At 38.9% G+C, this 22,835-nt stretch overlaps 1 protein-coding gene across 3 annotated transcripts in view; it reads left to right on the forward strand.

The window, feature by feature from the left end:
- LOC109302590 (neurobeachin-like) overlaps nucleotides 1-22,835 on the forward strand; it is a 494,933-nt gene that overhangs the window by 146,738 nt on the left and 325,360 nt on the right. The window lies entirely within an intron of this gene.

Genomic DNA, 22,835 nt, shown 5'->3' on the forward strand with positions numbered 1-22,835 from the left:
AATTAGCTGTAATTAATTTCTTCAGTTCACCAACTCATGTCATTACTGAATCAAGTGTCTTGTGGTAAGTTTGAAAATAGGTGTGGCATGTAAGCATATATCTACTTGTGCAATTATACTAGCAAGTGTAATTTAATATTTATTAAAATATAAAGGTACTCAGTTGTAATACTTCAGGGCATAGTCTGATCAGCAGCAGGGATTAAGAACAATTTTTCCCAGGGGTATATAGTATTGCAGATTTGACAAAGTGGTGTAGGTTTTTTCCCCTCAACTTCTTGTGAAGCATTCAGTATAGACTCACTGAATACAGTGGCAGATACTAAGCTACTGATTTGAGCATAACTATCACTGTGGTCTTTTTCAGGGACAAATGTGAGTTGTACCCCTAGATTCTGTTTTATTCTACACAAGCTTTGTAATTTTTGAGGAGCCTGTTACTATGTAAAAGTGCTGATCTTAAACGAACTTGAAAGCTGATTTATAATTCCTCCCACTGTTTTTTAGTGCCTAATACTGCACCATTTTTTAAATGAATGGGAATTTTGCCTTGCATCTCAGCAAACTTAGTTTCATTCCTTTATCATACAAATATATAGTTTTTCTCTTCTTTTACCACAAAGTAATAGTGATTTTGGATATTAAATGAAAATTTTACTTTTAAATACAAGTTATAGCTAACATTGAAAAGCTTCTCATCACGTGAAATTTCCCCATGTTGCAATAAATAAAGTGGTTGCTGTTTTCATTTCTTGTAGTTGCTGTTGTTCAGTTTAGTGTATTCATACAGTGATAGGCTAGCTGTCCTGTAGTGGAAGGAGACTGCACAGGAGGGCCAAAATTGAAAGAAACAGAAAACTTAAGGTGGTGCCATTTCTGATATATAATATTTCAACATACAGGAGTGACTGTTCACCTGTTGTTGCATTTAACAAAAAGGTGAAATAAAGGTAAAGTATTGCTGAGGCGATGCAAGCTTGACTCAGGGGTTGGGTGTCAGACTGCAATAGATGAAAGTTATCTTGTTGGCAGCATTAAATTAAATGTATCTGATGTGCAGCTTTCCCATAAATAAGCTAAGAGTAAGATACAGCATTCTGGAGGAATAATATTTTACCTTGTTATGCTTACTTATCAGTGGCTTGTGCTTATGGATTTTAATATTGAAACTTTTAGTTGACCTTTCTCTGTGAGAAAACATCCTTAACACTGATGTTATTTTTATGCCTCTTGGTGATACTAATGAGTTGAATAATTTATGAGGTTGTCATGTGAAAAGGATTTGGTGCAGTTTGATGTACTTTCAGCCTCTGGTGTTGGAATGTGATTAATAAGAGCTGGAGGCAGATTTTTTTTTCCACGGTTCTTAACTTCATTATTTTCTTTTTATTTATTTGTTTTATTTTGATCATTTTGTGTTGGAATAGTTTAATACTAAAATTCTGTCAGTTTCGTAAAAATGATGTTGTAGTGCACACAAAATTGATAGCATCTTTTATAGATCATAAGGTAGATTTTCCAAATAAGCTATTGTTTCTTGACCTCAGGTATTTATTTGTGGAAAATGAACTGTTGAACAAAATAAAAATTGCAAAAATAGTTTGTATTTTTCCTTACATTAAATGTAGACCTGAGATTCTAGTACAAGAGATGCTATTTTGGGTATCAGTATAATAGTGGAAAACACAAGTTTTTGTTATCTACATTGACTGCCTGTTATCATTTAAGATTTTGCACATAAATATTGCAATGGAGGAATGTTTAGTCAAAGCCTAAATCAGCAAGCTCCTCAGTGTCTACGATCAAAGGCATCAACTTAAATAGGTCTGATCAGGCATTGCAGAAGAGGGCAGGCAGCTTCAGCCGAGCAAAAAACACAGAACAAAGATGACAAAATTAATCAGTCATTTCTTTGGCAATAAATAATACGATATGCTGAGGACTGCAGATGAGAGAATTTCTAGGTTCCTTAGAGATGTGCCTACTTAACACCTGATTTATCTAAGCTTGTGCAGCCATCAAGATATGACCTTGATAAATAAAAGACAGCTCCACAGCTAATCTAGAATTAAATCAGTGTTGACGGCAGATACATGGATACTGTAATAATACAATGCTTGCAATCATCATGGAATAGAAAAGTTTGGGGAATGGGTCTGTACACCCATTTAAAAGAAACAATATCAAAATGTTAGGTTCCATCCCAGAAGCTAAAAGGATTTTTTCTGTCAAAGCAGGGACTCCGTATGAGTTATGATTTCTTTAAGTGTTTACCTATCTTTCTAGATGTAGTACAATTGCCTTGTAAATAGTCACTTACAGGCACAATCAGGACAACCACTATTTAACTAAAGGTATTTTTTGACTAGCTTGTATATATTCAGGTTTCAGTATTTGCTACACGCTAACTAGCTTTTGGTATGGCAGCCAGATTCATAGTCGTATCTGCATTTGTAGCAGATTAATTGAATTTTTTTTTCATTTCTAAATTCTTTGATACTCTACACTAATCCTATAATGTTTATGATCTATTAACATACGGTCCACATGTGAATGTAAAATGAAAGCGTAAGATTTTTCAGAAGTGTCTTGGTAAATACAGCAGCTTTCTGTCATTAGGAAATCTTGCATGTTTTGTTCTTTTTTCACTAAAATAGCCATGGAAAATACTGATTCAGATCTCATTTTCATGGAGTCCTAGGGGACTGCTGTTATACGGTTGTTCTCCGGTATGCAAGAAAAAACTACATAGTCGTACATGCTTGATATTTAAAATAGCTGGAAACATGGAGCAGAGGTTTAGTTTTACACTCCTGTGGTATGTGGTGTTTTTGTTGTGTTTAAAGCTCTAAGCGAGTTTGGAGGTATTGAATCATAGCTGAAAGAGAAATGGGAAAAATCTATTGCAGAAGAGATGATAGAAACCAGCTTGGTTCCCCTTCGCTGTGTTAGCTTTCTCTACAAGTAAAACATAAGATCTGACTCTAAATATGCAGATATGGTTGAATGCTTGCTGGGTATGTACATGCATAAGAAACATTCGTAAGAAATCACTTAGGCCAGGTACAGACATTACAGTTTTAGTGGTATTAGTGATTGGAAACCAGTCTATACCCGTAACAGAACAGAAATTTGGTGCACACAGGCTGGCTTTAAAATGGTGGAACCCAGTCTAAGATTTGTTCCCTTCACCAAAGGGTGAATGTGCAGTCTGTTTGCCACTGATATAAACTATGCCTCTTACAGAAAACTGAATAACTTAGATTGATTCTACCTTGGGCATTTTGAATGTCTGTACCTAACCTTAAGCAGTTTACAAATACTGTAGGCTTAATGTTGACCACCCAGCTTAGTACCCAGCCAGGACTCTGAAGAAGCAATGCCCCAAAGGGCATTTCAAGGGCAAAACAGAGAATTTATTCAAAGTTTGGGGCTGCAGTCCCAAAAGACTATCTTCCACAAACACTTATTGTGACGTGCATTGTAACATTAATTGACTGGGTCCATCAAAGGCTCACATTTGCAGTTTGTGCTTGAGAAGGTGAACATGACTAAGTTAGTGCTTTGCTCTCAGAAAACAAGTAAACAATATGTTGATCCACTTTCGTTATCTGAATTTAGGAATACTCCACCAGTTAAGTTAATTAGCATTGTTACAACAGTGGGCCCTGATTCCCAAAAATGAAAAATCTGTGCTTTATTATATAATTGTCTACCCTTTGTGCAGTTATGGTAGTATTTAACCTGAGTAAAATAGTAACAGCTTTCAGGATTGCGTGCTTAGTTGGGCACTTTGTTCTATAGTAAGGATCTAAATAAAAGTAATCTAATTTTAAGAGTAATCTTATCTGAAGATAAAGTTGGCCTGCATGTGGCAACCTAGCTTGTCAGATCTCTTGTTGAGGTTTATCGTGGAGTCAGAGGTAGAAGGTTTGAGGCTGATGTGGCCTAGGTATAATATGAAAACTAAATTAGCTAGTTTACATTTCGGTGTTCAAGGTTTTTCTGTTCATACTGGTATTTTTCATGGCCTCACAATGGAACAAAGCCTTTGACTGAGGTTAGGAACATTATCTTCAATAGAAATATATTTCAGTGGACAGCATTTAAATCCTGTAGCAGGATTTTTACATAATTGAGATATTCTTAAAATGTCCATAATGTCAAATTATTAATGGATATTAAGATACTTTTTATTTATACTTGTTTTCCCTCTAGTTCTGTGTGGTCACTGTTCTTAAAAAATAGTGTTTTATCTTCAAAATGATTAATACAAAAACATATGTAAATAAATAAAAACATTTGCCACCAGAAATAATAAACCAAGACTTACCTTTCAGTTCCCAATTTATGTTCATTTGAGAAACCTTACATGCATTTATATACTAGGGAGTGGAGAGGAAACATAAGCTCATAACTGAAGAGAAAATCCCTAGCTCAATGCATACTAAAGTTTAATCTCTAAAGAAGAGGCAAAGAATTGTGAAATATGTGAATTACAAATATTTTTAAGGAACAGCATCTGCTGTATGGATGGATATTACATTGATGCTAGTTTAGATATTGGAGTGAAGAGTACTTTAAAATTATGTGTGTGGTGGTAGTAGTAATCCATAAAAGGCTTCCAGATGTCACCAAATAAGTCCCCTCTGTTTTTCAGTCTGAATATGATGGTCTCAGAGGAAGCCATGTGAGACAGGCATGTAAACCATTCCACTTCCATTGGAGCAATATTGTCTTTCCACTGCTTCAGTCTGATGCTCTTTGCTGCCATTAGTCCAATTATCATCCAAGTAGTCAGTTCTCTTTGTAGTAAGGTGCCCACTGTCAGAAATGCCTGTAGTACAAGTAAAAGCAGAGTGGCCAAAATATTGGAATAAAAAATATCATTGCTTCTTTAGCCCTTCACTTATAAACTCCTTATTATTCAACATCTGCTGAACCTAAAGGTCCCCTTCTGATTGTGGGCTCTCAAAATATATGTGAATAAGCTTGAACTCTGTATCTTGAAGTCCAGATACATTATATATTAAGAAACACTGCAATTTAAGACTTACATCAGCAGCCTTATGATTATAGTCCAACAGTGCCATCCACTGCTGCTCCAAATAATCTTCCAAAACATTTATTTCCAATAAGCTAGGTGTAATGTTATAATTAAGCCCTATTAAAATTATATATATATATATATATATATATTGCACGTGTGATGTATATAAATATCTACTTAAAAAAAATGCTTTGGCCCACTCACCATCTAAAGGTGTTCATGAGGCATTACTAAGCAACTTAACAAAGCAAAATCTTACTTGTAATAATAGTTAAATATAAAATAAACAGGCTATTGCCACATTTCAGATTTAGCCAAAGCTCTTTATAGTAATTTCTTACTCCCAAAAAACTCATGAATAGATTCTCATTAAATGGCTTTGCCATGATGATCATTCCTTTTGGAATTATTCTGTACGGTAATGTAATAAAAGAAAATATTAAAAATTATACTGTAATGGAATTTTCTCAGCAAGAGTTGGATGGTATTCATTTCTTTCTCAGGCTGGAAATCCCTGTACTCTTGCTAGCTAAGGAGGATCCAAGTTTCAGGAACAATGTAAAGGTACTTTACAATACCATAAAATATACCAATCTGAAAGCTGTGATTGGTTTAAAAGTTATTAGCCATATGAAGCACAAGAATTTGCATGGTCAATTTAGGACTAGCTTGTAGTAACTGTACATAAAATTTGCAAATACCTTTAAAGATTTTTCCAAACCTGGAATATCAGAATCACTTGAATATTTAAAATACAAGGCTGCTTACATATCTTTGTATATTGAGGTAGATGTAGGTGTAGATGTAGATGTAGCTCTCTGTCTCTAAAGTGCAGGTCAAATTAAAAATCACTCTTGTCAGAATCTAAATGTTATGTTTCAAGAGCCTCTCCTCTGACATCATCTGAAAATGTTTCACAGTCTATAGTTTGGCTGGTATAACCCCTCTAGTCTGATAGACTCCACTGTAGAATTTTCAGCCTCTTTGCCAACAACTAATATGGGTACGTTTGCTTCTGATTTCCTCTAAGTGAAGGCATAATATGCAAAAAAACAGAAAAATAACCAACAAGCAAACAAAAATAGTTTAAAAACTGTGTAAGGGGATCAACTATGTGTAAGGGGATCTCCATAGACTACGTACACAAAAGCACCTACTTAATTCCTGCCTTTTTGCATAAATGAGGAAATCATCTTTGTCAAGAAAATGATGTTTGTAAAACTGTATCAGGAGCCCTCTTTGTTCTCTGAATTCATCTGCATTGCTAGCTAGTAAAGGCAAAAGTCATGAGCATGGGGAGGAGGCTTGGTATACAAAAGAGCACCTGAGAAGATGCTGCAGGAGGGCACATGGGAGTTGAACCTCCAGCAGATCACTCTTGCAACTGGCTCTTAGTAATACTTCAGACAATACTTATGGTATGTCCTTCTCCCGTTTTCTGCTTCAAAACAGTTAAGTGGGGGATAAGATCCCCCATGTCAGTTTTCAGTGTATTTTAAAGTATAACTCCCTGCTCAAAGCAGGACCACCCCCAAATAGATCATCCCAGCTAAGGCTTCTTCTACCTAGGCCTTAACCTCTAAGTATGGAGATTCTACAACCTCCCTTGGTAGTCTGTTCCTTTCCTTTTTTGTGTTCCTGTAGCAAGGTATTTAGCAGAATCCATAGATTTTATTTGTATCTGACCAGGCTGTTCCATGAGTGCATCTGCTATGGCTTTAAACTTGTTACCCTGTAGCCTTTCAGCCATCTATCTTTGCACCCATGCCACTCAAGCCCGTGTGGCTTATTCTAGTGCTTTACTACCCTCCTAGTTAGAATGTTTTTCCTAATATCTAACCTAGGAAAAAACTTTCTCCCTAGAAGGGTAGTAAAGCACTAGAACAGAAAGAGGTTGTGGAATTTCCATCTTCAAAGGTTTTTAAGACACAGGTAGACAAATCCTTGGCTGGGATGATATAGTTGGGGATGGTCCTGCTTTGAGCAAGGGGTTGGACTAGGTGATGATGATCCTCCTGAGGTCCCTGTGATTAATATTATTTCAAAATGTAATATTTACTTATGGTTTTTATATGATGCAAATGTTATTAAGATTTGACTTTTTCTGCTGGCAATTCTTCTTTATCTTTATTACATACCTGGTGGGGGAGATACTCTTTTCTCGCTTATTTATACAGAACCCTGGATTTCATGTATAATAGTCATTCTTTTCCAGCTGAAAGGATTGTGCTCAATGCTTGAAGAGTTTTTCCATGTTTTTTTCTTTTGCCATTCAGGAGGGCACAAGTCACTCAATCCCTCTTTCCCCAACAGCTGAGCATGCTGTCTAAACAGCATCTCAGTTCCAGCCACTCTGCAAATCTGTATTGCCAACTCTTATTAATTTAACACATACTGCAGTTTTTTCAGATAATCTCTCAATAATATGACCAATTACAGTTTTGTTTTGCTTTTGTGGTTTTAGGAAGTAACTCCAGAGATACTGTCTCACAAGCAGTGCCTTGTAGCATAGGGAAAGGTAAACTCAACCACAACCTGGTGGTAAGTCTTCTGTAGTTTTCAACCATGGTTTGAAGCCAAGGCTTCTTACCTTTGGAAGTAACTGTCATTCACCAGTATCCAAATCTAAACTGACTGAGAGCTTGTAGGACTAGGAATAGAAACCTAAGGCTCTAATAGAATTTAGCCAAATCCTATACACTTTCCACATGGTTGCAAATGTCAGATGAGGTGCTTCTCTGATTTTACACTAACCTACTATGGATTTTAGAAGCTAGGCAGACAGTAGGGTAGAGGTGCACCTTATAAACTAACTAAACCAGAAATCCTTAAGCTTTTGTGAGCCTGAGCTTGTTTAATCAGATGCTATGAGACACTGCATTTGAGGCTGCATACACACGAGGAGGAGCATGCATTTGCAGCAGCATAAATACTAGTGGCAGAGTTTTGTGCCACTGCTTTGCGCCACAGTGCACACCCTTGCCTGTGAGCTGTGTAGGGGAACACATTGTCCTGCTGCTCCTTGTGCTGTAGTGGGGGCTGGCTGGGGCACAGGGTGCCTCCATGCAGGGCTAGCCAACAGGCAGCCCCCCTGCTGACGCACCCTTTGCCCCAGCCAAGTGGGGAGCAGGCAGGCTGGCCCCCTGTCTCCATGTGCTGCAAGCTCCTGCTCTGAGGTACCCTGCATCCCAGCAAGCAGCTCCCCAGCTGGCTGGGGAGCAGTGTGCCTCAAGATGGGATAGCAGGCAGCCTTGGGCTGGCTGCTTTCCCATCTCAAGGCACACTGCGTCCCAACTAGATGCTCTGTGGCTCACTGGGGTGCAGTGTGCCTCAGCGTGGGGGCTTCACGTGCTCCAGTGTGGGGGGTCTGTAGTGGAGCCCCCAGGCTGAGCCATGCAGAGACAAGGGAGCGGTTAGCTCAGGGAAATTACTGCAAGTACCCCTAAACCAGGGGTAGGCAAAATGGTGGATACAGCCTGCGGCAGGACTCCATTTCCTAGCAGCACCCCAGCCCATCTGCCCTGCAGCCGCCACCAGGGTGGGACCCACGTGAACAGGGTACATAGCCAGGTGGCTCGGATGGGGCCACAGCCAGAAGCGAGATGGGGCGAGAGGGGGCCAGGGAAACCCCAAGATCTTGGGGCAGTGACAGCACGGGACCAAGGCAGAGCCATGATCTGCTGCCCACACACCCCTACAACAAGTGTAGATTCCATGGGCAGGGGCATGCAGATCACTGCTCTGCCCTGGCCCCAGCCCTGTGCTATCACCACCCCAAGATCCCAGTGGACACAGCTCCCTGCATGGCTTCTGGCTGGTCTCCATGGAGACCCCGGGATCACGGGGACATGACAGAGTGGGGCCAGTGCTGGGGCAGAGCTGTGTTCCGCAGGCAGGGCAGTGTGGGCAAATACATCACAACTCTGCCCTGGCCCCATGCTGTCACTGCCCCAAGATCCCGAGGTCTCTATGGAGACTGGCTGGGAGCCATGTGAGCAGGGCTTGTGCCTCGGTGGGGAGCTGCATCCAGGGCCGGGGTTGGGATCTTGAGGTTGGGATCTTGGGGCCAGGCACAGGGCAGAGCCATGACCTGCTCTCTGCAATCCCCTGTATCATTGGAAAGGGGAAAGAAAGGCACAGCTCAGCCGTGGGAGTTGAGAAAGTCAAAATGTATTCAATGTAGTGGTTCACCATGACCTTAAAAAGAGTTCTGAGGAGGACTGAGCACAGTGGGCACTATTATATATCTTATTCATATCAATTATGCTAACTTATGCTTATATTACCTGGCAGGGGAAATGCTGTGACCACAATGGTGGCAGGGAAAATACCTTCACCTTGACCGAGGCAATGCAATTAAAATGGCACTGTGTAGTTGAGCATTGCACCCTTGTCTGCTTGTGGACAGGGCTCCCTATGAGAGCCTCATAATTAGCTTCCCACTAGCCACCTTCTAGTGGGAGGATCTCGGCTACATGCCGACTTTATGGAAATGGGAGACTCCTTCCTAACTTGCTCTTGTGGCCATGCAGCTGAGGAGAAGCAAAACTCAAAAGCATCCAAACCCCAAGTCTCTGGGCTTGGGCCTGCATGTAGGATGCCTGCCAAAGGATTTGGAAGCATCTGAAGACCCAGGGTGGGGTGGAGGATACTTGCCAGTAGCAGGACCACATATGGTTCTTGGAAGATTTAAACGGATTTGGACCTGATCTGGACCTTGACCTGGGATACAACATTTTCCTTTAAAAAAATCACAAAAACTCTGGTACCAAGGGGAGTGTGTCAGGGCTGGCTCTGGCCTTCCTGGTACAGGCCCAAGTATTGCAGTACCTCTAAGCCTGGTGCCAGCTCCCTATGAAGGGAACACCTGCCCTTTTTTAAAAAAAGACCAGAACACAATTTCCCATCAGTATGTTGTTTGCCCTGTAAGAGTCATGTGTTTTATAGTCATGCCCAGTTGTGACTGCATTTAATCAACTTTACAGTTGTTTTCCGTTACTGAGCACATGCTACTTTTGGCAGCAATTTAATGATAGACAATATATTCAATGAAGTTTTCTGATATGCAAATGTAAGAAGAGGGGCTTTTCCCCCCCCATGTTGATTGGAGGGAAAAAACCTGGTGTTGTATTCAAGTAAATATAGCAAGTTTGCATGTTTTGGAATGGCTTTTTACTGTGAAACGTTGTATTTAGACATGAACCCAAATGTTATGCTAAGGTTCTAAGACAACAGCTGAAAAATCCGCGCTTGAGCCTTTTATTTAAACAAGGAGGACCAAATCATGATTTGTGGACTAGTCTCATGATATTTGATGTTCTGACCTGTGCTTCTCAAACCTTTATAGTTGGCCATGCTAGGAAAGCGAGACATTCCAGGACTGGAACTGAGACCATATCTTTTCAACTGCAGCACTCAGTTCTATACCAAGATTTAGCATTTCCAGGGAGGCTTCTGGAATGATTTTTGTTCATTTTCTTTCTCCTGACTTAGCAACTTGGTCTTCTTATCTACAGGGTTTCAAGGTTACTTTAGGGTATTTATTTTTCTCCTTTTTGGAAGAAAGCTACAATTAATGTCCGGCATAGCTGGGCCCCACTGTACTGATTCCTTTTCTTTAGGATGTGTCCTTACTTTATTCCAAACTCAAAAGCTAAGCTAAACCTTACCCAGACAAAATCCAGGTCTAAATGGAAAAAGATTCTACATTTACCATCGGCATGTAATCTCAAAAACGTGTTTTATCAAATTCTGTTTCAAAAGTCTGTGATGCATTTTCATATTAACTTTGTTAAGGGAATAATTTTATTAACATGTCATATGTATGCTGCACCATGCTTAAATTTAATTATATTTAAACTTACTAATTTTATTTTTCTATTGAAATAGTTTGCTGTTTATGAATACTCATTTGGGTGGTCTGTCTTAAGAAATCTTTGCTTACATATGAATATTTTGAATTAGAAATAAATGAAATTCCTTTTCTGCTGTCAAAACCAAATTGTGAAAATGCATTGCATGGCTTTGAAAATCAGTACACTCTATTAGCAGGCCTGTCAATATAAAAAGTGCATTCCATTTCCACCTCTTGCTCTAATAACCTTTTCTATGTTACTCACAGGCAGTTCACATAATCAGAGTATATTGTCAGCTTACTGGAGTTGAGGAAGCATGAAATGAAAATCGCGTTAATATTGATCCAATTCTCTTACTTGCAAGTGTCCTTGATGCCCTTTCCACTGAGCAATAACTGTTGGTGTTATGTAGTTATTTTCCTCTCAGTTATTACTGTATTTTTGTAAAATGTTTGGAAATGTAATTATGAAAATTTGTACCACCTTGAAATTATTTTTCTCAAGTATAGTCTTCAATAATATAAGTGATCTTTAATATATTGAAAGAAATTAATCCTTTCTGCAGTGTATCAGACTACAGTATAAATTGAGTGGCTGAATTTTAAGCCATGATACTAATTTGTAAAGGAGATGGGCTCCATGTGATATGAGCCATGTGTGGAAGTTCCAGTGACAGTGTACTTTCTAAACCAAATGCAGATGTTGGATGATCGAGAGAAAATCCATTAGGTAGACTGAGAATCTGTCCTTGGGTAGCTGAAAATGCATTAAAGCATTTGTTGGATTGGACATGCCGACCTACACCATTTACCAAATACGTGATTATTACCAGTTTGGTGAGGGTTTCAATTGCAGACGTGCTGAACACCCACGAACTCAGCGGAAGATAATGGTAGACATGATTATACAGGAAAGTCAGATCTTTATCTTCTGTGCCTCAGTTTCCCCATCTGTAAAAATCTTCCCTGTCTTGGTCATTTATTTTTTTTTTAAATTTTGACCAGCAAGTCATTTAACCACTGTTTCACACTTTCCCAAGTGTAAATACTACAATAAGGATATGCCATGTTGTGTGAGGGTTCTGAGATTTACAGATGAGAAAGCAGTGCATTCAAGTAAAGGATTAATTCACAAAATACACAGAAATAAATACTATGGTATGTTCCCATTAGACGGCTAAAGCAAAACCTCAGCTTTTAACTACAAAAGTGAAGTCAAATGTCTGGAGCTCATTGGTGAAACCTTCCTGTGTTTGTAGTTTTTTAACAGCATGATTTGTTTTAAAGTGTATTGTTTGTTTTAAGAGAATGCAATATCTGGTATAAACATAATTTTTTTTATCTATAAATAATTTTCATTGTTTTTCTCCATCATTCCTTCAGAGACTTTTAATCATTAAAATGTAATACATTTTAAGTTTCTCTGGCACTATTTAATCTCAGCCTAATAAGTAACAGCCTTCCCTCGAGAATAGTCACCATTATGGCTCTTCTAGGGAAACAAATTCTATAGAAGTCAGTGCTGCCAAGTTTCAAAAAACATGTTGTGATTATATAAAAACTCTAGCGGGCAAATCCAGTCCTCTTCCACAGGTGTAGGGAGCCCTATTGTAGCACAAGTGATGTTCTGCTATGCAAAAACCAAATAACTAGGTTCTTGAACACATACAAGGACTTATAGTGCACCCTTTACTCAGTGGCCAGTCCCTCCACATCAGTGCAGAACAGGATTTAGTGAATCAAGGGGATTAGTTACCATGTGGATTCTCCACACTTCCTAGTTTTGACAGAACAGAGCACAGAAGCAGCTGTGCTCTGCAGGATGGACTTCACGATACTGAAAATGGGCAGAGAGAGCAGAATTTCAAACTATTGAAAGTGTAAAGCAGGGAAAAGATTTACTCATGAAGCATTTTCTATCACATATTCAGTTATCATGCAGTTCATGGCTTAACACGAAACCAGTAGATAATAATATGTTATTTCAGTTCTACATATACTTGAAGTAATCTTACATTTTACTTACCCTTAAAAGTAAAAGTGAGTTCACACTATCAAGTGAAGAATCCTTCCTAGAGAAAACATACCTTTTTAACACATATCAGATTTGTTGCTTATGCTTTGTCATCACATATGATGCATATCTCTTGAGAAGAGCTAACTCCGTAGTGCCCTAGTTTCACTGGAAATTAAAAGCCAACTTAGAGTGTTAAAAGGCAACAAGAAACAGCAGTATTTTACAAAGCAGTGCTTGTTGTTATATTTTGAAGGAGGAAAAACAACCTTATTTTAGAAGTTTCCTAAGGGAGTTGAACTTTACAAAAACTTTTCTTTACATTCTATAAAAGCATTTTTAATTAAATGCAGCACTTCACTGTAAAGTGAACAGGCATTACTTATGTCAAAATGCTCCTTAGAAGCCGTATAAAACTCTAGAAGACAATATATGTAAAAGCATTCTTAAAGAAAAGAAGAGCCACCATCCCGTGAAGCTGATTTCCAGATGTTTAGAAACATTAGAATTTCCTGTCAGTATATTTAGGTAACATTAAAATGAGGTTAACTTTGCAGTCTGCCAACCTTCTTCAAAGATGAAAGAGATCTCTCTGCATAAATTTCCTTATCTATATTTCACTGAAATAAGCTATGGAATCAACTGTGTAAAAAGCAGTAGTCTCCTTTTGCTAGTATTATCAAGCAAACTTCTCTTAAAATTTCCCATTTTTTCTCTTTATATTTAAAATATACTGAATTATGTTTAAAAATACCATGTTGTTTGGATAAGTTTAAAATAGGTGAGGACAGGTAATACATATATTATTTAAAACCTAGTTTCTGTGTTCAGAATGGTTTTGTTTTACATATACTCTGAATATTACAGTACAGGAATGAACCAAATGTACATACACTGTACATTTTTACATTGCGTTCAGGAAAGACAGGTTTTTGTAGGCTTGGACACAGCAGGTTTCCTTTGGTGCTTAGTTTGCATACCTAGTACCTGCTGTGACCTGCACAATCCAGCCAGGATCTTACTAGTTTAATTGAAAGGCAACATACAGATGTTACAACAACAGTCTCTACCTCTAAACAAAATAAATGATTTACCAAGAAAGCAAAAACTTCATTTTTTTTTTACTTCACTGTTTATATGATATATTCAAAGAGGTGATATCTGCTGTATAGCCTTCTGGACTTCCCATTCACTAGAAATATTTAACTGTTTGTTTTTCCTTATGTCTTTTAAAATATATTAAAACAGATGCTAGTAAATTCTTGATGATATTACACAGGCACAGTCTATAGTTTTATAGCTTTTCAGAAATATAAAATATGTACATTTTTCTAGAAGGTGGAGGTGATTGCATTTATTTAAACTTTAAAAAAAACATGTTTTTTGGTTCCATATATGGTGCAGCTACCACAGGAAGCCAGGTTGTATTATAATAAAAGAAATTTCATACTACTGTAAACAAATTCAAGCTGGTAAATAGGGTGATAAAAGATGGATTTTCTTTAAATAGCTGTTCTCTAAAAAACTGGCTTTGCTTGGGTGGTGTTATTCTAAAGATATTCTCATTAAGAGAGGATTTAAATATAATGATATAGAACAACACTTTAAAACATGTGTGCTTTGAGTTAAATACAGGGGCTTCAGTTGAACAAAGTATTTAAACGTATGCTTAACTTTAAGCACTTGAGTAATCCCATCCCTCTTCAATAAAACATGTAGACATGTGATTGATTTAAAGACTGCACCTGAGTATTTTGCTGAATATATATAGAATTACTCAAATATTCTTTGGGTTCTTTGCAAATCCATATTTGAGTTGTGGACAAATAAAACAATGCTGCTTTAAAGAGGAGCAGGGGTTTACTGTGGCAAAGCTAAATCCAGCATAATTGTTGTGTTTGTCTTCCTCTAACATTCAGTAACTGAAACAAAACCTCAGTGATTTACTCCTGCTTCATTTGGGGTTAAATCACTGCAATTTAGCTTTACTTTCCCTGGGTTAGGGGCAAACATATGAAACAATTAGGGATCACCTGACATGCTTCCAAGTAGTAAGCTACTCCCCTCCTTTAAACAGGTATTAAGCAATTAACTGCTTAAGTTAAGTTACCCTAAGACCCGGTACACATACAAAGTAGCTATAGCACCATAAAAAGCTTCAACCAGCTATAGACTTAGACCGCAAAAATATGTACTAACTTTATAACCGGTTGCTATCAAGCTTTAATTTGCATATGTAGCAGGATCTCCCCTGTGGCTGGGAGCCATGTCAGCTGACTGGGCTCCCAGCCACAGGGCTGCGCCTTACTCAGCCTGAATCCTCTAAGCCCTGGGGACTGAGGCTACCATGATCCCTAAGGCTTGGGGTGCATGAAACTCCCAGCCCACACAAGGCTTGGTCCCAGCTGCATCTCACCCACTGCTGGTACCAAGAGTCCAGCAACTGGCAGGGCTTTTTGGCCTGGCTGTGCCTCATCACAGCTGGGACTGACAGACCCTGAGCTGTGGGGCTCCCAGTCCTGGTTGTGCCTCTTGAGCAGCCAGGACCAAGAGAACCTGCAACTGACAGAGCTCCCAGTCCCGGCTCTGCCCCATGAGTTGTGGGGTCTTAGTTCCAGCTGTGCATTCAGTGAAACCAGGGTTGAGTCCCATCAGTTGCAAGGTCTCTCCGCCCCAGCTGTACATGGCCCCTGTGACTTGGAGCCCCTTTAGCAAAAGGGACTCCCAGCTGTGGGTACCTGCTCCTTGCTAGTGCAAGGGAAGCCCAGGATCGAGCTCCCTCTGCACTGGCAATCAGGCATGATTGGATCTAAAGTGAGATCCCGCAGTCATGCCTCGTGCCATGCATGTGCAGCATGGCAGGAGGCTCAGTTGTGTAGATTGTGCATTAGATCCAATCGCGACTTTATCCGCACACATAGAGGGGGCCTTTGTGTCTGTCCATGCAATTACATGATACTTAGCCACTAAATAAGCAGCCTGTCTATGGTTTTGAGCACCTGTAGCTTCTGTTGACTTCAGTTCTGAGCATTCAACTTATAACAAATAGCCATACTTCAAAGCATTGTATATTTTATTAATGTTTTTCGTTTTCTAGTTTGCAGTAGAACCTCATTACAATTAACATTAATATAAAGCCCTTCCATTCTAGATACCTAGTCATTAAACATCTGCCTCTAGAATACAAACTCATTGTCTCTGGAGAACAGTTGTATAATGAAGGCATCCCATAATTAGTGTCTCTAGAATAATTTTGTTGTGGCCTGAAAAGAATTATGATAAAGGTATTTAGAATTTGTATAAACACCCTGAGTTATAAGGTATTAATTTATTCCTCACTCTTTTTATATCATTGTTAACAACACCAAACATCATTTCATGCTATATAATTTTTTATTCAGTTTGTTGTTTGATTTAAAGAGACGAGCTATTTTCCTCCTTACTGCTGTTTTAAAAGATTATCTTATTTTAAAGCCTTTTGAAGTCATTCTGGAATATAAAAATAGAACATCTGTGACAGATCTGTTTTAAACATATTTCATGTTTTAGGATCCAACGAGATCTGGCGGTCTGTGGTATTGGCTTGTTAATTTCTTGATGAATGGGTAGAAAGGCCAAGAAGTGCACTCAGTATGGCACGTCTTCTGAAGATAGATGATCTCAAATAAATTCTATTCCCAACCAGTTTTTGATTTGTTAGGTGTTAAACCATTTCTTCGTAAGGACAGTGTTTACAAGCCTTGTAATGAGACAGCCCTCTGAGACCTTACCTCTTCTTGCTGTAATTTTGATAAATGGAACTCTAATTCATAAAGGATATAGTGATTGAAGGGCAACTTTGGGTCTCATACACTTTCATTTAGATAAATGTTTAGTACAGTACAGAAAAACTGAGGTGTACTCAGCAAAGTGATAAATTTATAAGAACAGCCAAACAAAAGCAGTTTCCAAAGCAGCACAACTTGCTATATTTCTTTTAGATAAATGCATATATAATATTATAAAAATATATATATTTTAGAAAGATTGATCTGAATTGTTGAGTTCCAGAGTTGCCAAACTAACTTAGTACTTTCTAGTACACCACGTTTCTTATGTTAATATGTTGTAGTATTTTTGTAATCAAGTAACTACTAGTAGTCTCACAAGCTAAGTAAAACAAACTAAATTTCAGCCTCCATTTCTGATACTTGCCCTCAAGTTTTCATAGTGCCAACTGTACTTTTTTCTGATTGTGAGAAGATAATTGCATATATAAATAATAATTCCAGAGAACTGGAATTAGTCTTATTGGTTATCATAGAAATTACTTACACTGCATTTATTCTTAGCTAGTGTTTTGGACTGGTTCGTTTGGAGAAATTCAGTTCTTCTGAAAAGGAGAAGTTTTTAGAGTGCTCACTAGAACCAGGAAAAGTGTGAAAACAATCTGTGCAAGCTTTCTCCTGCAATTATGCCATTTCATCTTGCCGGTACCAAAGTATTTCAAAGGAGAAACTACTTTTTTAGTCAAATAATGTTACTGTGGTGCTAATAACAAATGGATACAGAATTCCAATTTACTAAAGAAATAAGATCACTTGTGATCTAAATTAAACTAAATTCCTATATTCCATTTTTTCAAATCCCTTTGTCTTTATTTTTGTAGACTTTTGTTTTAAAATGCATCATGCTTGGACTGTATATTTCAAGCCTTCAGTCTCTTGGTCATTAGTTCAAATTTAAACCATGCCAATATTTATAGTAAGATGTTTCCATATTCCCTTATCAGAATCTTCTGCCTTTCCAATGGCAAGGGAGATTGGACCAGCTGATAGGCTCTGGCATTCATCATCCCCTGCATACTTAAGCTCGCCTAGGATTTTTGAACACTTCCAGCTCCTACCCTATACCCTGTCTACCCTTTATTGTAGCAAGTCATTTTTGATGCTGCAGGTCTGAATACCTGATTTTTTCCCATTGTTTCAGATTGAGACAGGTGTTGTTTTTGTGTTCCTCACAGCTTTGGGGGTTCACTGTTGGGTTAATTGCAATAGGATATCAAAGGTTAAGTTTACAAAGTTAAAATGTGGGTTTGTCTCCATTTGTGGCTAGTGGTCGGTGCTGGTGAAAGGATAAATTATCTAAAAGAAGACGTCTCATTTTTTATTAACATGATTGGGCACTCACTAATAAGGCTAGTGGTGTTCCTTCCAATAACTGCCAGTGGCAATATTAAGTTTAATAATATCCAGGGGCTTGAACATGCACGCAATAGATTTACACCTGAAGATATATGGTATATAGTCATGCATTTGTATAACTTACTCAGATCTGGTGTAGCTGATCACTTACACCAGAGAAAATCAGGGGCAAAACTACACCAGAAGACATACCATATGTCTGCTTCTCTTCCCTGGTAGCCATTTGCTTAGTCCTAACAAGCTATTCCAAATTCTCCAGCAAACCAGTATTTGAAGCATTGTAATAGCAGACTGCATTGTCCCTCCAAGGAAATCTGGCTTGTTGGTTCCAGACACAAGTGTAAGTTACATTGGTGTACAAATCAAGAGAACTGACTCCAATTGAGGGGTCAGAAGGGGAGGACATAGAAGCAGCTGATGCATGGTGGCATATCACCAGTATTTATTCAGGAGTCCTGAAGGAGCTTAAACTTGAAATTGTGGATCTGCTGATGTAACCCATCACTGAAATCAGCCTCTATAATGGAGGACAAGAGGGTAGACAAAATAAAACCACTCTTCAAAAATTATTCCAGAGGGGAACCAAGGAAGTAAAGAACAGTGAAGCTAATTTCTCTTCCTGGCAAACTAGGTCAAAATTATAATTGTCTGTCACATTTGTCCTCAGTAAATCTGAACAGGATTTACTGAGGAAGAGTGAGCATGGCTTTTGTAAAGAGAGTTCATACCTCACTAATCTACTCGAGCTCTTTGAGGGCATCAACAAGCAATGGGGATCAGAGGGATCTGATTGACAGAGTGTACCTGGACTTTCAAAAAGCATTTGACAAAGTCCTGCAACAAAGTATTTAATGAAATTAGGCTGTTGTGGTGTAAGAGGTATGGTCCACTTGTAGATCAGTAACTGACTAATGGGCAGAAAACAGAGTAGGTATAAATGTTCAGCTCTCAAAAAGGAGGGGTCTAAACAGTGGAGTCTGTCAAGGGTCTGTGCTGGTATCTGTGCTGTTTAATGCATTTGTAAATTATTGGAAATGGAAAGGAGTTAATGGTGAGGTGACTGCTTTTGCAGACAGCACCAAATTCTCCAGGGTGGCAAAAAACAAAACTAACTGTGAAGATATGCAAAGAGATGTAGCAAAACTGAGAGACTAGGCACTGAATAACTTCAGTGTTGATAAGTGTGAAATGATGCACATGGGAAAAAATAACCTGAGGTGCACATATATAATGGACTCTATATTAACTGTCAGTACTCAAAAAAAAAAAAAAAAGTTCATCAAATTCTTATAGATAGTTCTCTGGAAATATCAACTCTCTGTTGAACATAAGTAAAAAAAAATAAAATAAAATAAAATAAAAGGTTAGGAATTTCTAAAAAGAGATGTGAAAACAAAACAGGAAATGGTCATTGACCCTGGACTTCAGAAAAACAAACTTCAACTCACTCAGGGAACTGATGGGCAAGATCCCCTGGGATGCCAGTCTGAGAGGAAGAGGAATCCAGGAAAGCTGGTTGTATTTTAAAGAAACTTTACTGCGGGCGCAGAAAGAAACCATCCTGATGCACAGGAAGGCAAGCAAGTATGACAGAACACCAGCTTGGCTTAGCAGGGAACTCTTGAGTGAGCTAAAATATAAAAAGGAAGCTTAAAAGAAGTCAAAATTTGGACAAATGGCTAGAGAGGACTATAACGGTATAGTTAGGGCATGCAGGGATGAAATCAGGAAGGAGAAAGTGCAATTGGAGTTGCAGCTAGCAAGGGATATGAAAGATAACAAGAAAGGTTTCTATAATTATGTCAGCAACAAAAGGAAGATGAGGGAAAGTGTCGGTCCCTTATTGAATGGGAGACGCAACCTAGTGACAGATGATGCAGAAAAGGCTGAAATGATCAATTACTTTTTTACCTCAGTCTTCACAGGCAAGGTCAGCTCCCAGACTACTGCACCTGTCAGCACAGTTTGGGGAGGAAGTGAGCAGCCAGCAATGGTGAAGGAACAGGTTAGGGATTATTTTGAAAAGCTGGCATTGTACAAGTCCATGGGGTCAGACATGGTGCACCTGAGGGTGCTGAGGGAGTTGGTCAATGCGATTGCAGAGCCACTGGCCATTATCTTTGAAAAATTGTGGTGGTCAGGAGAGGTCCTGAACAATTGGAAAAGAGCAAATATAGTACCCATCTTTAAGAAAGGGAAGCAGAAGGATCCAAAGAACTACAGCCTCACTTCAGTCCTTGGTAATATGGAGCAGGTCCTCAAGAAATCCATTTCTAAGCACTTGGAGGAGAAGAAAGAGACTAGGAAAAGCCAGCATGGATTAACCAAGTGAAAGTCTTGCTTGACCAACCTAATTGCCTTCTATGATGAGGTGACTGACTCTGTGGATGCAGGAAGAGCACTGGATGTAATATATCTTGATTTTAGCAAGGCTTTTGATATGGTCTTTCACAACTTTCTTGCAAGCAAGCTAAAGAAGTCTGGGTTGGATGAAGGGACTTCAAGGTGGATAGAAAACTGGCTAGATCATCCAAGTTAAAAGGTAGTGTCTTGATGTCTAGTTGGCATACAGTATCAAGTGGAGTGCCCCAGGGGTCCGTCCTGGGGCTGGTTTTGTTCAATATCTTCATCTACAACCTGGAAATGGGATGGAGTGCACCCTCAGCAAGGTTGCAGATCACATGATGCTAAGAGGAGTAGTAGATCACTCTGGAATTAGGAGTAGGATTTAGAGAGACCTAGATAAAATGGAAGATTGGACCAGAAGATATCTCACGAGGTTCAATAAAGACAAGTGCAAAGTCCTGCACTTAGGACAGAACAATCCCATGCACAGGTACGGGCTGGAGACTGAGTGGCTAAGGAGCAGCTTTGCAGAAAAGGAGCTGGGGGTTACAGTGGACAATAAGCTGGATATGAGCCAACAATGTCTCCTCGTTCCAAAGAAGGCTAAGGGCATACTGAGCTGCATTTGCAGGAGCACTGCCAGCAGATCAATGATTCTTCCCCTCTGTTTGGCACCGACGAGGCCACGTGGAGTACTGTGTCCAGTTTGCGCCTACCACTACGGAAAGGATGTGGACAAATTGGAGTGAGTCCAAAGGAGGGCAATGAAAATAGTAGGGGTGTTGGAGCACATTACTTCTAAGGAAAAGCTGAGGAAACTGGGCTTATTTAGCGTGGAGAAGAGAAGACTAACAGGGGATTTAATAGCAGCCTTCAATTACCAAAAGAGTAGGTCCAAAGCAGATGGAGCTAGACTGCTGTCAGTGGTGGCAGGTGACAGAACAGGGAGCAATGCTGTCAAGTTGCAGCAAAGGAAATTTCGTTTAGATTTTAGGAAAAACCTCTCTCATGAGGAGGGTAGTGAAACACTGGAACAGGTTACTCAGAGAAGTTGTGCAATCTCCAGCCTTAGAGGTTTTAAGACCAGGCTAGACAAAGCCTTGACTGGGATGATCTGGTTGGGGACGGTCTGGCTTTGAGCAGGGGATTGGATTAAGTGATCCTCCAAGGTCCCTTCTAACCCTAATTCTCTGTGATTTTATGATTATGCTAACATATAAATCCATGGTACAACCAAACCTTGAATACTGCATTCAGTTCTGCTCCCCCACCTCCAGAAACATAGAATAGAAGGAGAAACAATACAGAGAAGTGCTACAGGGATGATGAGGGGTATGGAGAGGCTTCTGTCCCAGGGAAGACTAAATAGGCTATGACCTATCAGCTTGGAGGAAAAACAGCCAGGGTGTGAGATATAATAAAAGTCTATGAAATCATGAATGGTGTGGAGAAAATACATCAGGATTTACTATGTGCTGTCTCTCACAACACTAAAACTAGAGGATATATAATGAAGTTATTTGGTAGTAAGGCTAAACTGAGCGATATGAAGGGGGGTTTTTTTCCCCCCCACCATACAGCAGCATGTGATTATTTTGCGGAACTCATCTCCACACTTTGTTGTGGAGGCTGATAACCAGGTTCAAAAGAGGATTGGACTGATTCATGTAGAATGGGTCCATCTGTGGATATTTAGCATTATACTTAAAATTATAACTTCCAAGTTCAAACCTCTCTAACTGCTGTAAGCTGTAAGAAAAGAGGGGAAAAGAACCGATCATGTATAAACCCTGCATAAAACACTTTTCCCCTTAGTAGGTGATACAGGGATATACCTGTGATCTGACCCAACATGGCAATTAAGTTCCTCACTTAAGTCTGTTACATCAATGTTAATGTACTGTGTGTGTGTCCTGAATTAAAGTTGAAGGTGTATAAAAATAAGTGAGGCTAAATAAGTGCCATACATTCTGCATAACCTCTTATATTGTTTTCCTTGAAAAAAAGTGGGAGATAGTACCAGTACTGGCATATGTTAGTGATGGGGAAAGAAAAGATGTGTCTGTCTCCGATTGTGAAAGAAGCATCGTGTTGACGCTAAAATGTTATTTGAAGGATACCACACCGTGATACAGTTTATAGTTACCATGCACCATTCTCTCAGATGTTTTGAGATATTGGAAAAAAAAATTTTTTGAGAAGTGAATCACTTTTTATAATTCCATCATTTAACAGTACAGATTAAATGTTATAGTTTTCAAAAGTGTGTCAGAAGGTACCTTTCTTAAGCTGATGTGTTCCTCTTCTGAAGGGGTGCCTATCAGGGTAGACAAATATGGATGTGAGCAGAGTTCTTGATAAAATAATTGTTACAGGTCTTGTTGATAT

The sequence above is a fragment of the Gavialis gangeticus genome, unplaced genomic scaffold (assembly GCF_001723915.1).
Source record: "Gavialis gangeticus isolate Ggan-Ray unplaced genomic scaffold, GavGan_comp1, whole genome shotgun sequence".
Taxonomy (NCBI): domain Eukaryota; kingdom Metazoa; phylum Chordata; order Crocodylia; family Gavialidae; genus Gavialis; species Gavialis gangeticus.